The following is a 17,300-nucleotide window of genomic DNA, read 5'->3' as shown; positions in this document are numbered from 1 at the left end:
CTATAGACTTTTTGATGATAGCCATTCTGACTGGTGTCAGACAATACCTCACTGTGGTTTTGATTTTCATTTCATTAATAATTAGCAGTGTTCAGCATCTTTTCGTATGCCTGTTGGCCATCTGTATGTCTTCTTTGGAGAAATGTCTATTTAAGTCTTCCGCCCATTTTTTGATTGGGTTGTTTGTTTTTTTGATGTTCAGTGTATGAGTTCTTTGTTTGTTTTGGATCTTAACCCCTTGTCGGTGGCATCATTTGCAAATATTTTCTCCCATTTTGTAGGTTGTCTTTTTGTTTTGTTGATGGTTACATTTGCTGTGCAAAAGCTTTTAAGTTTGATTAGGTCCCATTTGTTTATTTTTCTTTTATTTCTTTTGCTTTGGGAGACTGATCTGAGAAAATCTTGCTACAATTAATGTCAGAGAATGTTTGCCCATGTTCTGTTCTAGGAGTTTTGTGGTGTCATGTCTTATATTTAGATCTTTAAACCATTTTGAGTTTATTTTTGTATATGGTTTGAGGGAGTGTTCTAATTTCATTGATTTACATGTAGATGTCCAGCTTTCCCAACACACTTGTTGAAGAGACTTTTCTCCATTGTACGTTCTTGCCTCCTTTGTCATAGATTAATTGACTGTAGGTGTGTAGGTTTATTTCTGGGCTCTCTATTCTGTTCCATTGATGTGTGTCTGTTTTTGTGCCTTACCATTGCTGTTTTGGTTACCTTAGCTTTGTAGTATTATTTATGACTACTTTTTGAATACAAATAAATCAACCCATGCCAAGGTAGAATTTGGAAACAGAGTAGAAACAAAGATGTGCCCACTGGTGCCACATTCTGATTTGTAAAGATTCACAGAAGTCCCCAGAAGAACCTTAGGATTCTGGGAAAAGTATGGTTAAAGATTGTTAGTTGATACTTAACGTTGCATATATGATTCATTTTGATTTTTTTTCAAGCATTGCTTATTAATTGCAGATAGATTAATAGGGTTAGTACTGTACTTGTTTACCCTCGGTGAAATACTCTTTGAGTAGAGAAAACATTTACTTTAGCCAATATATCATTCATTAAATGGCAACTGTAATATATAAGTATCATTTCTTAGATATGTTGTGATATATTCTTGAAAGCCAAATATTTTAAAATTATTTTTTATTAGTTTTAAATCATTTTTCTCTAATAGGAAAAGTAATGTTCAAAGGAAAAAGTTGAGAAAAGCAGGCAGAGATAACCATGGCAAACAGTTTTATCTATATTTGGGTTCGTAGTGCCTTTTTTTCTTTTGGTTTTACACATAAACCTTAAGAACACGCACACAGCCAAATCAGTAGAAAAATGTTAAGTTATGGTGTATTTAGTCTTTAAAATCATATAGAACAGTTTAGAAGAATGAAAGTGTTCCTGTTTACTAAGAAAACTCTCCAAGATGTATTAATTGAAAAGAAAACAACCCCCCCATACATACAATATAATACCATTAAGACAAAACAAGTAGTATGTATTTCTATATTTAACTGTAGGTATATGTATATAAATACACAGAAAAGATCTGAAAGGCTATACAGTATATCAAATCTGTCATAGTGATAATTTCTGAAAAGGGTGGTAAAGGAAGTGGTAATGGGGACTTTTGCTTTTATCTGTGGCCTTTTTTTTTAAACAAGAATGTATTGGTATGTTACATTTGTATCTTTTAAGTAACAGTTTCAGTTTGAAGAGAGATTATCCTGCATATTCCACTTTCCTGCCTACTTTTTCATGCTATCTTGTGACTGTATTCCCATGTGAAATATATCCCTACAAATTCAATTTTATTTGTTTTTTACTCCATCATGTGGCTATACCATAATTTATTTAACCAAACATCTATTTTGTTTGGCATTTAGAATGTTTCAAGATTTATGTTATTAAACTAGATGATATGAAGAATATGTCTTTGCATACCTCTCATTATCTGCATAGAATAAGTTTGCTGAGTCAGAGGGTACGTTTCTAAGGCTGACAAATTGTCATTCAGAAAGGTATACTCACTTCCACTCCCCCTCAGTGGTGGGTGAAAATGTTTTCTTCCTTCTCTGGTCAACTTTGGGCATTATCTTCTTATTTTTGCTAATTTTAAAAATGTTATTTTAAAAACTTTCATTTCTTAGATTACTAGTGAGGTTGAATCTTTTTCTTTCCATGTATTTTGGCCATTAATATTCCTTTATCATTTTCCTAATTGTCTTCTCCCATTTCTTTCTTAGAGTGTTCCTTTCATTGTTGATTTGTTTGAGTGCTTCATTTATTGCACATATCAACCCTTTGTCATAAAAGTAAAAACCTTTTCTCGGTCATTTGCTTTTTAATGTTATTTATGGTCTTTTAAGAAAATGTACAGAAATATTAAATTTTTTGACTTGAATATTAAATAATTTAAGGGCCTTAGAGTTAGATAATTTCAAAACACAAATATTAAATCAATTGAATTTTATGAATTAAAAAAATCTATTGTTTTCATTTGTTTTGAATATTTCTTGAACACATTGGAAATGTTTGTTTTTTGACCTTTGTGTAATTGCTTTTCCAATTTTTTTTTTTTAGACTACAGCACATAAAACCTTTTCAAATAATTAATGACTAAAGGCGATTCACTAGCCTAGTTTCTTAAGGAAATGTAGTGAGGCTTCCATGAGTGCTATTTTATTTGACTTTACATTAAAAACCTTATTTAAGCTTTACTGGTTTTCCTTTCAAGAATAGTAATAAGGTTTAATTTACTTTAAAACTTTTTCTAACAATTTTTCTTCCGGTGTTAACACTTCTATAATCAGAAACAGCTAAGTTCTTATCAGGCCTATCATTGGTATAAAAATCCACTGAGAAGCATACCTTCAATAGAAAATAAAGCAAGCTGAGTGGCTTTTTTTCCTCGTTTATTTAGATTTTCCTTTCTTGGCTCTTGTTAATGACTCTACAGTCTTTCAAAGCTCTTTACTTCTGGTTGGTGCTGTCACAGCTCATCAGATTTATTCTAGAGACCTGCACAGGGTGTCTGGTGAGAAAGAGGAAAGAACTATGTGTGCTGCTGTGTCCTTGGCAACTTAAGCCTGAGTCAAGTAAACTAAAACAAAGTTCATTGTAGATTTTTTTCTTGCAAAATTTTTTTGATCTTGCTGTTCTCTGTTTCGATTTTTCCTCCTCCCTTTGTATCTCATATCTTAGTTCTCTCTAAATAAATGATAGAAATTTAGGAATGCCCAGTAAACTGTTGGTTTCTTCTCATATTGCCCTTCCTTTGTCTCTGGCATATACAGTCATAGGAATTTATAGCCAGTCATTTCATTAAAGTCCACATGTTTAATACATGAAGGACAAGACTTGGAATCCAACAACTTAGCATCAGAACTGAGACACCTGTTATTTTAAAGGCTATGTATGATTTAAAAAAAAACTTTTCTTTTCCCTGTCTTTATTTGGGAAAGTTTGTAAACAAATAGGTTACTGTATTGTTTTATAAACACAATAAATGTAGGTTTTTAGTCTTCTGAGAAATTGGGGAAATTCAGAAGCAGAGTATTCTTTTTAAAAATTTGACCCAATGTTAATTTTTTTCTAATATTGTGGGATATTCAAAGGTTTTTGTTTTGTTTTATAAATATAGCTATATTATAAACCATTCTACCTGGCTTTGAAGGTACTTAAATACTTTTAAAGTTAACTATATAATTTCTGAAACATTAATGAATTAGTTTTATTTAACGTAGTTTCAGATTTATGCATCATTGATTATAGATTAATGACCCACACTAGTGTGAAGTGTCATCTTGTAGTCTAATTCTTTAAGCATTTGTGACCATACAAACCAAGAAAGAGGGCAGCAAGCTTCCAGATGCTTAGATTATAAAGTTGCAGGATCCCAAGGGTATAGAGGAATTCCTCTGGTCCAAAGGGAAGTGCAGAGGAGGGGAAAACCTAGAATCAGAAAGGTATAGCCAAGCATTCCTGTCTAGTGGCACCATATCCTGTCAGTGATCATTTTAACTATTTTCTTGATAAAAATCCTTCAGTTTATTTGGGTCCCCCACCCCCTGCCTCTCATGGAAACAGCTTTAATTTCCAAGTGGAACTCAATGGTAACATGACATTTCCTTCACAACTTTGTAAAACATTTCTGATTATGAATAATTGATAGAACTGGAATATTAGATTTTCTTTGTTGGTAATTCAGACATAAATTGTATGAATAGGAACTTTCTTCTTAAGATTAAAGTGAAAAATAGGTTTTAAATATAGTTATCCTGGGCACTGTTAAGCTGCTTCTTTGAATGGTGGTTTATTTTACATCGTGTGTGTGCGCACACGTGTATGGTTTAGCTTTTAATTAAAATTTTAAGGGAGTGGGTTTTAAAATCTAAATTTTTGATCTTTTAAAAAAATGTAATTAGTCATTTTATATTGTAGTCTTATTTTCTCCTATGTAACATTTTTCTTTGGAACTATTTAAAAGTTAGTCTTTGTAAAAAGTTTTATTGAAGTATAGTTGATTTATAATGTGTTAATTTCTGCTGTACAGCAAAGTGACTCAGTTATACATATATATATTCTTTTTCAAAGTTAGTCTTTTGAGAAATATTTGAAAGCTTCCATGTGTAAACAAGAAGTAGCTCTGCTCCCCACCCCCATCTCATTCTCATTTTTTTAAAAAACAAAACCAGAAATTATGGTTGCTTTTGCTCTGTTTGGGTAACCAGAGGAGTATGTGGTTTCTATAACTTGTGCTTCACCTCTCTCTAAATTTTAAAATTAAGATTTTATAGTTTTTCAGACATATCTTTACCAAATTTTTCCCTCTTTTTATATGACTGTGTGTGTTCAGTAAACACCACATAAAGCAGCACTTTTCCTTTCTCTGTTATAGTGGGTCAAAAGTAGCAGAGGTACATAAAATTAAGGCTGTAAAAAGTTCGAGGTGTATCAGTCCTATCAGAAAGCTTCTGAATAAACATTCGAGTATTTGTTTGGATTTTTGCACTTAATGTAGCTCAAAATAAAATACAGACTAATAATGTTTAGTATATTTAGTACTTTTCCTGTTTGGTATAAAAGAAGTAGGTAGAAATGCTATCAACCCAAATTATTCACTCAAAAGCCAAGAAATTTTAAACAGCTGATACTTTCTTTTTCATACGTACAGCTTGGAACAAATGTTTTGCTTGTGCAAATGAGACAGCTATTATGATGCAAAGAAGTATCTTGAAGAAAAAAACAAATTTCCTTTTTCTGTTTTCAGCTAAATACTGCAGTAATTGCAAGCAGAGCCTGAAGCTTCTTTCTTGTTTCGGTTCTATGATATATTTTAACAAGTTCTCTTGAGACTATTAAAGTGTCTTGGTTTTTAGGACATGTAGTCCAGCGGGAATAACTTTGTCTACAGATGCAATGGGTTGGCAATTAGATTTTTGCATGTCTTCTCATTTGTTTCCAGATTCTCTGACCCAGGGTAACCTTTGGTTCTTTTCTCAAGGCAGGAGTGAAGGAAGTTTGAGCAGGTGACTGATGATCACTGTCTATACAGCCCACAGACAATATGCGAATTACTTTAGCAGCCCTCTTAATCCCCTCCCCCCCCAAACCAACAAATGCAAATAGCTTCATCCCATTTGCTAGAATTTCAGGCTTGCTCCGGCAACATGGGCTTTGTTGTTAACTCGCTTTCTCCAGAAAGGCAGTTTTGTTCCTGGTAGAGGAGAAAGGCTATCAAATGGAACCTAAATCACCCTTGTGGTAAATACAGCAACAATTTTGTTTCTCTGGAATATTTCTAAAGGTAGGAATTACCCCAAAAGTTTCTTTCTATTGCAGTTGAAGTGTGGTTAAAGAAATTCATTGTCTGCTTTTGTTAGCTTTTGTATATTAAATATCCCAGTCATTTCTGTTATCTAAAAAAAAAATCCTCTATTTTGTTCTAAATATTACATGATGAAATAGTTGGCACTATTATTTGATTAGTCACTTCTAAAAACTGTTTTACAGTACAAGGGAAAAGTCAGATTTTGGTTATTTCCACGATAAAAATGGTTTAAAATAAGAAAGGAACAACCCTATTGTAAGTCAAACTTGATCACTTAAATCTCCAGTTTGTAATCAAAAGTTGCCAAATATTTTTCTATAGCTTTGAGGAATACGACATGATTTTTCACGGGTATTACGTGAGACTTATTAAAAGGATTTTTATGATATAGAAATGTGGATAACATATTTTACTAATTATTGTGTCAATACATTTAATGTGTTTTGTGGAAATTATAGTGGTGACTGCTATTTTTTTTCAGGAGCATAATGGAAGTCACTCTGTAGAAGTCATTCAATAAGAAAAAAGACGTTATGGTTTAAAAATTGAGTGATTTTTAAAAGCTCAGTCTTGATAAACCATAATGGAATAGAATATGAAAAAGAATACATATATATATATAACTGAATCACTTTGCTGTATACCTGAAACTAACACAACATTGTAAATCAACTATACTTCAATAAAATAAATTAAAGAAAAAAAAAGCTAGTCTTCTTAGGTGAATTATGAATTGACCTGAAACAACTGAAGTTGCTTCTTTTTGTGTGAACTTTCTTCTCACAATATTAAAGATTTTGGAAACTGTCATCTTCTTTAATAATGTCATTTTAACCAAAATCTTGGTTTCTCATGAACTGAGCAGATATGAGTAGTAATTGTGAAATAAAATGATCTTCACGGGAAACACCCCCCAATGAAGCTGACAGGAGTGGTTTACAAAGCATCTATGATCCGAAAGTAGAACACAAGTATATTTTTAAAACAACACTCTTAAAGCCCTTCTAAATTCTAATTGTAATTTGTAGCTTGTTCTTGCATTTTTATGATTTCCTTTCTAGACTAAATACATATGAGAAATAATTATATAACAGGGTAGAAAAATAATGTAAATTCTGCTAAATTAGATTTTCTTGTTTTAATTTTGTATGTATGCCAAGGAAAAAAGCATTGTCACTTAGGTATGGAGATAAATAACTGGACTTTTGTAATTTGTTTAAGTTAGAGAGCTATCCTTTATCCTTTCAATTTTGTTTGGAAAAATTTTCCCAGTAACATTTTTACAAGTTTTAAATCACCTTAAGATAGAATATTCTATGCAAATGAACATATGTTTTATAAGGTATGTGTATGAAGAATTTCTTCTCTCTTTAATCTGTTTACCTTAGATCTCCAAGCCCTGTTTTGAAACGGGGGAAGGAGTGACTTAAAGCTACAGATCCTTTCAGTATATTTGGTTTTGGTTTAGTTGTCCAGACATAACTTTTGAAGGCTATTGGAAGAGACATAGCACTTCCCAAATGGAGATGCTCTATCAGACCCCAAAAGCAAGTTCTTTTAAATGAGATCTTTATTTTTCTGAGTGAATGATTTATTTCTTTTTATGTGAAAGTTACCTTTTATTATATGTTTAAGGTGTTTTTAATACTGTAAAACTGTGGTTCTTGGTGTTGAGAGAAACCTACATGGTTCATGAAGGAGAATCAGGAGGGACAGTGGAGGAGCTAAGGGTTTGTTCACACTAGTGGACTCTCACCACGCCAACCAAACCACCTCTGCTTGGTCAATGAGCAGGAAACTGGGCAGAGCCCTCAGGTCAGAATAGGTAACTGGCTGCAAGGCCCAACAAGGGTTAAATTTGAAAAGACAGGTCCTGTCTCCATAAAAACCAGGATAGCTACCACTAAAAATTAGAGTTTTTAATTTTTTTCTTGTTTTCCTTTGTAACTTTTTTTCCCTTGTAGTGATTAGTGGTAAAACAAACCTTTTAAAGTGAACAAGGGGTGGGGGTCAAAAAAGGACTTCTGTGTTTGTTTTGGGCAAGTAAGAGAGTAAAAAAGTGGTATGGTAGAGAAGTCTTTTAAGTCATGATAAAAGGAAGAATGATAAGCAGAGACCTGTGGGAGGCAGGGTTTGAGGTATGGGAAGGCATCTGACCAGGACAGAGAGTGCCCCTGCTACTATGAATGGTAGGCACCATATGTCTCTGATGGTCAACTGCTTGGGCAGTAGAGATGCTTTTATGATTATGTTCTGCTGAGTAAGCTTCTCTGAAAGATTTCTGCCTTGGTAATGAGGGGATCTGCTCTTTAATTCTGAAGCTGCTGGAGACTGAGCTGTCTGTAGGTATGCAGTGAACCTGTGTAGGTTTTTCTAATGTTATTTTTAGTGGATACATATATGCTAGTCTAAAAGTTATATGGCTTTTTATCAAAACAGAATATTATAATGCTTATGTTGAATACTTGTTTTCTTTAGAGCCATCTAAATATTTAGAGTGACTGGTTCCATTCTTATTCAGAAAGTGGCTAGGTTGTTTATCTTTGTTGGGACATTTTATATTTTTAATGACAAAAATTGGTATTTATTGTAGAACATTTAGAAAACAAAGATAAGTGATGAGTAAAATCTAAAAATTGCTTATATTCCTGCCATCTGGATATAGTCACTGATAATATTTTTGGTATATAAGCATTAGGAAACTTTAATTAAAAAATCAGAATGTTCATTGCCAAGAGCCATTGAGACCAATTGAGGACATCTTCAAAAGCATATGTTGTATTCTGTTCCATGTACACAGAATTGTATTGGTTTGGTCCCATCTACTTAAGTAGTCTTACTCTGTTATTCTAGTAATTAATAGATAAATATAAAATGTGTTATGATTGTAAATATTTGAATTAGAGAAAATCCACAAGAAAATTTAAAGAGTAAAGAAAGACTATCAGAAGATACTCCAATATTTGATGCAGTTTTTTTCCTTAAGGGTTTATATTCAGCCAAGAGAATTGAAAAAACTGAAGCACCTAAAACACGGGATTATTAAGGGCATGTTGATAGTTTGTTTTCAGTATTACTTTAAATATTTTTCTTTGTTGTTTACATGTAAGCTTCCTCAGATTTGAACCTGAAAAAATGTTTACGCCAACCACTTAATTCTGCATTTTGTTCATTAAGTTTATAGAAAATATTTTAATTAAAAGACCATGTCTTTTCATTTTTTCCCTCACTAATTAAAAATAGTGCCCGGTTTAAGCAGAGAGCGTGGGCTTTTGGGTGAGATAGACCTGAATTTGAATCCCGTTTCTACCACTTCTAGACTAGATGTGTGATACTGGATTGGATGTTACTTACCTCGCTGAGCCTCTATTTCTTTATATGTAAAATCGAGAGAATAATACTTGCTTTACAAAATTGTAAACACAAACTTTAATAATATATGTGAAGTCTCTGGCTCATTTGAAGTATACAAATTTCTCTTCCCTTTTCTCCCTCAGTGTGTTTTTTTTAAATGAGGTGAAATTCACATAATATAAAATTAACCATTTAAAAATGCACAAATTCGGCAACAGTACATTCACAATGTTGTGCAACTACCACCTTTGTCTAGTTCCAAAACATTTTCATCACCCTAAAAGGAAACCCCGTACCCATCAAGCAGTTGCTCCCCACTCCCTCTTCCCCCTTGCCCCTGGGTATCACCAATCTCTATTCTGTTCCTATGGATTTACCTGTTCTAGATACTTCATGTAAGTAGGATCATATAGTATGTGATTTTGTGTCTGGCTTCTTTCATTTAGCATAATGTCTTCAAAGTTCATCCATGTCATAGCATGTATCGGTTATTCCTTTTCATGGCTGAATAGTATTCCATTGTATGTATATACCACACATTTGTTTACCCATTTATCCATTGAGGGACATTTGGGCTGTTTTCACCTTTTGGCTACTTTTAATAGTGCTGCTATGAACATGCCCATACATGTATTTGTTTGAGTCCTTGTTTAACTTTTTCATGGACCACCAAACTGTTTTCCACAGAGCTGCACAACTTTACATTCCCACCAGCAGTGTATGAGGGTTTCAATTTCTCCATATCCTTGCCAACACTTGTTATTTTCCTTTTTTTAAAATTATAGCCACCTTAGTGGGTGTGAAGTGGTACCTCACTGTGGTTTTGATTTGCAGTCCTTCCTTCATTTTGAATGGAATGCATTCTAGAAGTTGATTTTTGTAAGTTGATTGATTAGTATTTGAAGCGTATTTTTCCAAGAAATCTGTAATGTTGTGATCAAGCTGTGGTCATCTATTTAATGCATAAACTACCTGAATTGTCTCTATAATAATATAAGATCAGAGACAAAACTTGAATATTAAACATTTATTCATTTAACAAACATTTATTCATTTAACAAACATTTATTGGATGCCCATTATGTGGCAGGTGTTGGAGATATAACAGTGGAACTCTAGACCAGATGTTGGAGATATAACAATGGAACTTACATGGTTCCTTCCCCTAAAGGAGCTCACAGTGTGTCTAGACAGATAGATGTGTAAGTAAAGATAAGATGCTATAAGATCTGTGCCAGTAGAGATAAATGCCGTATGTGTGGTATATGACCATTAAGATCCTATGGTTTGCGTCGGAGCTTAGTGCTGGAGTTTTACAGAGCTGGTAATTGAGCAGAATTTCAAATAATGCATGGTAGTTTAGCTAGTGACAAGGGAGGGAAGACTTTTCTTGGGTCAGTCTCTGCAAAGGCAGTAAAGGTCAGAATGTTTGGGGATCTGAAGCAGATGATTATGGCTGAATCTATAATGATAGATGGGGAAGAGATGAGATGAGGCTGTGAAGATATGTAGAGGGCCTTGGATACCAGGCCAAGGAGTTCAGATTTTAGCATGTGGGTAATGTGGCATCACTGAAGATCTTTAAGTGGAAAAGTGACATACAATTTGTATTTTAGAAAGGTCATGCTGATGTACTATAGAGTATGTATTGGAAAGGGCAGCCAGGAATGCCAATTAAGAAGCTAGTGTTGTAGCTTATGTGAGAAGTCATGAGGTCTTGGACCAAGTCATTGACAGGCATAAAGAAGAACACAACTAGGAAATACTTAAAGGAGGTAGGCTTGGTTAGACATGTGAAGGGAGGAAGAGTACAAAGATGACTTCAAGATTTCTGACTTCTGGTAATTTGGTGAAAAAAAGGTAATGGCCTTCATCAAGATAGAGCATATAGGATAAGCATGATGATCCTCCTTTGGGGCATGTTGATTTTGAGATGCCTATTTAGATTATCTGTTAGCTATTGAAAACACGGCTCTGGAACTTGAGACAGGCCTGTCGGGGATGTGGCGGGGTCAGGTAGGCACGTGAATGCTTGAATGAGCAAGAGAACAATTTGGGAATCATTATTATGTGTAGGCAGTAGCTGAAATCAAGGATGTGAACCAAAGTGCTCAAAACTGAGATGAGGGTAGGGAGAAGATAGCTAATCCTGGGGGACACCATAGGAAAATGACAGAGGTATGAGGAGAACAAGGAGGGAGTGGCCATGTGAAATCCAAGAAAGAATTTTAAAAAGAAGTGTTTAGTGCTTGCTGGAAGTCAAATAAGATCAGGAAGAAGCATCATTGTCAGTGGCTGTTAGGAGGTTATGGGTGATGTTAGCACACAGATTCCCTAAAAACAGGTGCCTGAAGTGTGCTTGCAGAGGGTTGAAAAATGAGAAAATGACAATAATAGTGACCATGAGCTAGTCTTTAAAGAAGTTTGGTTATAAAAGGAAGGAATGAAGGTATTAGCTCTAGATAATGTAGATAAATAGGAGTTCCTTCTTTGGAGGAAACTTCTTTCTTCCATTTGTTAGGCATTGACAACAGTGTTTCCCCATTATCCATTCCACTGATGGAAGAAGGCAAGGAGCACCCTCAGAATCTGGGAAGGGAGAGTGAGAATAGAGACAGGGATGGTGATGGTGTTGATAATAACAGCTAACATTTATTGAGTGTAACCATGTGCCACGTACAGATTTCAGTTAATTTGCCCAAGCTGCTATTTCTCATAGGTATTATGTGGTAAAGCTGAATTTGAATGTAATTAATCTGCAGCCAGTGTCTCTGCACTACATATTAAGAAGCAGGGGAGAGAATAGGTGTAAAGAGTGGCTCGTACAAGAGTTCCATGTCCATCTGATCTCTACCCTGCTGCTTCCGAGAAAATTCATATTCCTCAGCTAGCTCCTGCCTTCCAAAACGCCTGCTGTGATAAGTGTCAGGAACATGCTTCCTTGTTTCCTTTTCCACTAGTAACTACCCCTTGTGGTTTCCTTCAAGAGTTTTTCTTAGCTTATTTGAGGTTTTCTAAAAGGATTTTTTATTGCAAAAAATAAGGAAATAAGTGCATTTAAAAGACTGTCAGTATGCTTATGAAAAGGTAAAGTCATTCTTATGTGACAATAATTGTCCTTGGGTATTCAAAAAGCTAGTTTCAGAGGTAAAGCGAACCCTGTCCATTATGAACGTTTGATTCCTAAAGCAAAGTTTCTGGGATAGGATTGTGGCTTCTCTGGTGCAGGTGTGGGGAGAGGAGAGAAGAAATAGGGTAGTGTCTGAAGATACCAGTCAAGGAGACCAGTGCTATGGCGTGGGATGGCAGCAGGAATGAAGGAACGAAGTTCAGAGGGTTTACACTTGACTCTGCCTCCCCTTGGCTTTTATTGCTGCCCGTGACCCATCAGTTTGTGGCAACATGGGCTCTATGGAACAGGGAGCAAAGTTCCAGGTAGGGGCATTGGGTACCTTGACTGAGTTTCTGTGAAAACCAGGCCTCCAGGTTGGATAGTTTAGGTGTAACCATCTCTGTTGATATCTCCATGTTTTTCATAATTGAGGCTTGTGTTGCTTCTTTGGTTTTATAGTTAACAGTATGAAAGATCCTTAGAATAATGACAATTTCATTTTACATGCATTTTTAAAAATAAGGAAGATGACTTGCAACGAATTCCTCAGTCTGAAAAAGTTTCCAAAGTCAAATGTTTACAGTGACAGATTTTTTTTTTCTTTTTTTACTCAATTTTGTTTTTTCCACACCATATTTTGCTTTTCTATTTTTGGCTATTCATATTTTGATTTTGTCTATTTCTAGCCTCAAATTCAAGGCATCTGTTTTTACAGTAGTTTCTGCCCTTGTTGTCATATGGTTATATATATAGCATTCAATCTGTTTGAGGAGAAGGAAATCATAAATCTGTCTACTTAAGGAGATAGGAATATATATATATATATATATATATATATATACACACACACACACGCACAAATATACATATAAAATATGAACTGTATGACTGGGACCATATTTATTTCTTCTGGATTTCCTAAATTGCCTAGATTGGTAAAAAGAACACACTAGGTATTAAGTAAATGGTAGATGGAAAAATCTGGAGAACAGTAAGCAACCATACCTCTATCATGTCTTTTTAGATCAAAAGCCAGATACATATGAATTTATATCTGTAATCCATTTTAGTTCCTCTTCAAGTCAGCCATGTGTAAGCCAAACCAGCACATGTATAACAGTAACTGGAAATAGGGATTGCTGTTCATTTCTAAGTGTATTTCCTTTTCTATGGTAATTGTATGTGCTACTCTCTTTTCATAGCTCAGAGAATGCAAGCAGTAGCTTTCAGTAATAAAGCATCTTCATATGTCAACAGAAACGTACACTTAATGAGTACTATTTGGCAATAAATATTAAATAAAGTTAAATCTCCAGGCATGAAAAGTTTTACCAGCATGTTTTTGTCTGTACTTGTTAATGTTTTCTCCTTATAAGTATGCCTCCACATCTGATTTTAAAAAACCCAATACTCCCTCTGTCAGAGAGCACCTAGCAACTAGTTAATTATCATAGGAGTTCACAGGGTTGTCTTTTGGGCCTTCTTCTTCTTCTTTTTTAAAACACATGAACTTTGACTCAGGGGAGTGAATTTAATAGGCTTTTTTGTTAGAGGACAGAAAGCAAGGTGGCATATTAGAAAAAGCATGCACTTAGGAGATAAAAGTCTCTTAGCCAAATGGGTGATCTTGGCAAAGTTACCTAATCGCACAGAGCCTAAGTTTCCTCAGGTATAAAGTGGGGAATAATACCTACCTTATAGGACATTTGGGAGGATTACATGCAATAACAGATATTGAGGCACTTAGCATGTAATGGGTAGCCAGTACATGTTGGCATCTACCTCCTTTCCTTCTTCAGTTCCCCCTGTTCCAGGCTTCCAGGCCTACTCTTGACTTTATTTCCTGCCTTCTGATTGTTTCCCAAGATTTATGCATTTCTTTTGCATTTTCATAATTGAGTAACTTCATATCTCCTGGACATTTTTCTTACCCAAACATTGTCTGTTCTACCTGAAGATAAGCTGAGGAACCAGGTATCTTTTGTGTTAGGTATTCACATAAAACTTTTATTAAAGATGATTAGCACATCCTTCTGTATATTTTACATACTTTTTTCAAAGAGGTTTTTACTCACTTTGTTACCACTATGAACACATGGTTGTAGTGCTATATATAATTTTCACCTTATCTTTTAAACAAATCTATTTTCTTTTTCAATAGTTTAATTAATACTGAATAGAGTTTTAGCATGGTGTGTATATGTTATATGATTGCTCTTTGGAGGAGAGATAAAAATACATGTATAATGTATATAGTTTAATTTTGCTGTTCAGTGTATTGAATGATTATTCATTCCTCTTTAAAGTAGTTTAAAAAGTATTTTGTTCTAGGTGCTGGAGATATGGCAGTGAACCAAATTGAGTCTTTGTCCTCGAAAAGCTTGCTTTCTAAAGTGAAAAATTTTTAATTTTTTATAATGCATTTTTCTTACTTTGGTCATACATATATATATACCATGCATCAAGGAGTTTTATTGTAATAGAATATTATATTTTGGGGGAATATTTGAAGCTATGGCTCAAATATTTTGTGTCCCAAGATTTATTAATATCAAATGTCAAATTTTTTAGATCAAATATTGATTTCATTACATTTGCTGTGTTCCACAAAGTAATATTTTATTACAATTCTTTATATAAAATATACTTGTTTGGGATGTATAACATTGGCTTGCAGGTTGAAAATACTTTTCATTATTTAGTAAATATTTTTTGAGGACCTCCTATACTCCTAGGTTCTGTCTTAAACTAACCTAGTACAGGAATTTAAACTCAGGTCCAGAACGCAATCTGTTTCCTTTTCTTCATGCCATATATTAAAAGGTGGGGACCAGAACTGTGGTGATGAAGAGATTGGTCAAGAGAATGAGGATTTATTTGGATTTAGTTACTTGGAAGGGGTCATTACCTTGGAAAGAATTTTTTTTAAATGGTTGGGGGAAGAAAAGCTTATTATAGGAGACTAAGGAAGCCCAGAATAATAAGGAAACTGAAGTATGAAGTATAGGCGATTCTTCTTTGTATCTTGGTAGTGAGTAGAAGGAAGATTCATTCAAGGGCTTGAAAGTGCCAAAAACTAGGGAAGGAAACTTCAAAATAAGGGATATATGAGGGTTGTAAGAGAGAGCAAGGAGTTGGGGATCAAGTGATTAAATACCATGAAGAGAGGAGATAATTGAAACTGTAATGTTCCAGAGGAACCAGAGGAAGATAGTTATTAGGACAAAAGTGAAAGGGGATTTGGCTTAGAAGAGTAGAGAGAAAACTTCATTTGATATAAGAGGAAGAGATGAGAATGAATGAAAATAAAAGTATTTTGAGATGGAAGAATGGGATGGTTATGATCACTCCCAAAAGATAGCCTTTAATCTTCTCATAAAGTAGACAGTAAGGTCATTTGCTGAATGGAATAGGGTGAGAGGGAGAGGGGAACTTAAAAAGGGGAAAATGTTCTGCCATTGAAACATACTTGGAAATCAGTGAGTTGAAGCAGTGACGCCCCAGTTGAGGTTAGCATGGATGTTAACAGTGATCTACAGTATCCCAATGTTCTGTAGCAGGAGTTGGCAAACTACAACCTGAGGGCCACATTTAGCCCATGTAGCCTGTGAGCTAGGAATAGTTTTTATATTCATAAAGGGTTTTAAAAAAGAGAGAGACAAAGAAGATTGTATGACAGAGACCATATGTGACCTTCAATGCCTAAAATATTTACTCTCCGGCCCCTTAAGGAGAGAACTGACCCTTGCACAGGACCAGAGAAAGCAAATGATAGTGTGACTCAGTGGTTGGAGCTGACATGTTGGACATGATCAAAGATCAGGGGGTGATAACATAAGGGATATGATAACATAAGGGATACTAGTTATGAGGCTTTTGGTGGAGGTGGACAGTTGGGTGCAGGTTGATAAGGGGGTAAAGTAAAGCCAGAAGAAAGCTAACAGATTGGATGAAAATGGAGAGAGCTTGTGGCTAGATCTCATAATGAGAATGAAAAGCATGATCAGTTTTGGTATAAAGCAAAGATGACAGGTAAGGAAGTTGGAGGTGGAGAAGGGAAGCACAGTTGGTTATTTTGGAGGTAGAACAGCTTCACAAATTGTCTATTGATGAGGTCGGGATGATGGAGCATCAGAAGTATGATATTTAAATTCCTGAAGATGATAACAGGGAGACTCTGTAAGAAGAAATAATGTGAATTAGGTTACTAGAGTTATTTGAAGAAAGTGGAAGTGGGCATGGAGTATGAGGTAGATGATGGTAAAGAGTTAAACAGAGGCTGGTGTAAGTAGGTAAATTACTATAAATAAGGGGAGGGGGAAAGTGATGGTGGCAGTTAAGTGGTCCTCCATTTGCCCTGGCAGCTCTTCCATCCTCTTGACTAGGTAATTGATAGAGGTAGATAAAAAGGCTGCAGGGAAGATGTGGTATTCTCCATAGAAGGTCACATTTACACATAGTCTTTGAGGATGGGAGAAGCAAAGTGGTAGATTAGTTTCAAGTTGTAAAATGAAGCCCTCAAAATAAAAGTAGTTGATTTTTTTTGCACAGATGTGTAAATGTTTTACTTACACAGCTCTTTCTGTAAAGACTTTTTGACGTTAGTACTATTTACTATGTAAAGTTCATTTTTTGTACTAATGAAATTATTAAGGGATTAATACTAAAAATATCTCTCTTAACTATGAATATATACAAGAGTAACCTGGCAGCTAATCTTCATTTGAAATATTAGAACTGTCTTGATTGGGCTACAAATAACTAATAGATACAAATCACTTGGGCATGATAGTGGTCCTTCCATGACAGTGTTAATGTAGAGTCTATGTTATAGCTTACGAAGCTTTACTATTGAACATACATATAGGAACATAATGTATTTTAGCCACTAAAAACCTAGTTAGGGGGATTCCCCTGGTGTTTAAAAGATGAAGCAGGGGGCTTCCCTGGTTGCGCAGTGGTTGAGAGTCCGCCTGCCGATGCAGGGGACACGGGTTC

The 17,300-nt window shown here is 34.7% G+C and overlaps 1 protein-coding gene across 4 annotated transcripts in view; it reads left to right on the top strand.

Moving 5' to 3' along the window:
* SCML2 (Scm polycomb group protein like 2) overlaps positions 1–17,300 on the top strand; it is a 76,425-nt gene that overhangs the window by 39,342 nt on the left and 19,783 nt on the right. The window lies entirely within an intron of this gene.

Source organism: Physeter macrocephalus, chromosome 21, assembly GCF_002837175.3.
Source record: "Physeter macrocephalus isolate SW-GA chromosome 21, ASM283717v5, whole genome shotgun sequence".
In the NCBI taxonomy this organism is placed as follows: domain Eukaryota; kingdom Metazoa; phylum Chordata; class Mammalia; order Artiodactyla; family Physeteridae; genus Physeter; species Physeter macrocephalus.
The sequence above is the reverse complement of the archived record's forward strand: the minus strand, read 5'-3'. Positions and strand labels throughout refer to the sequence as shown.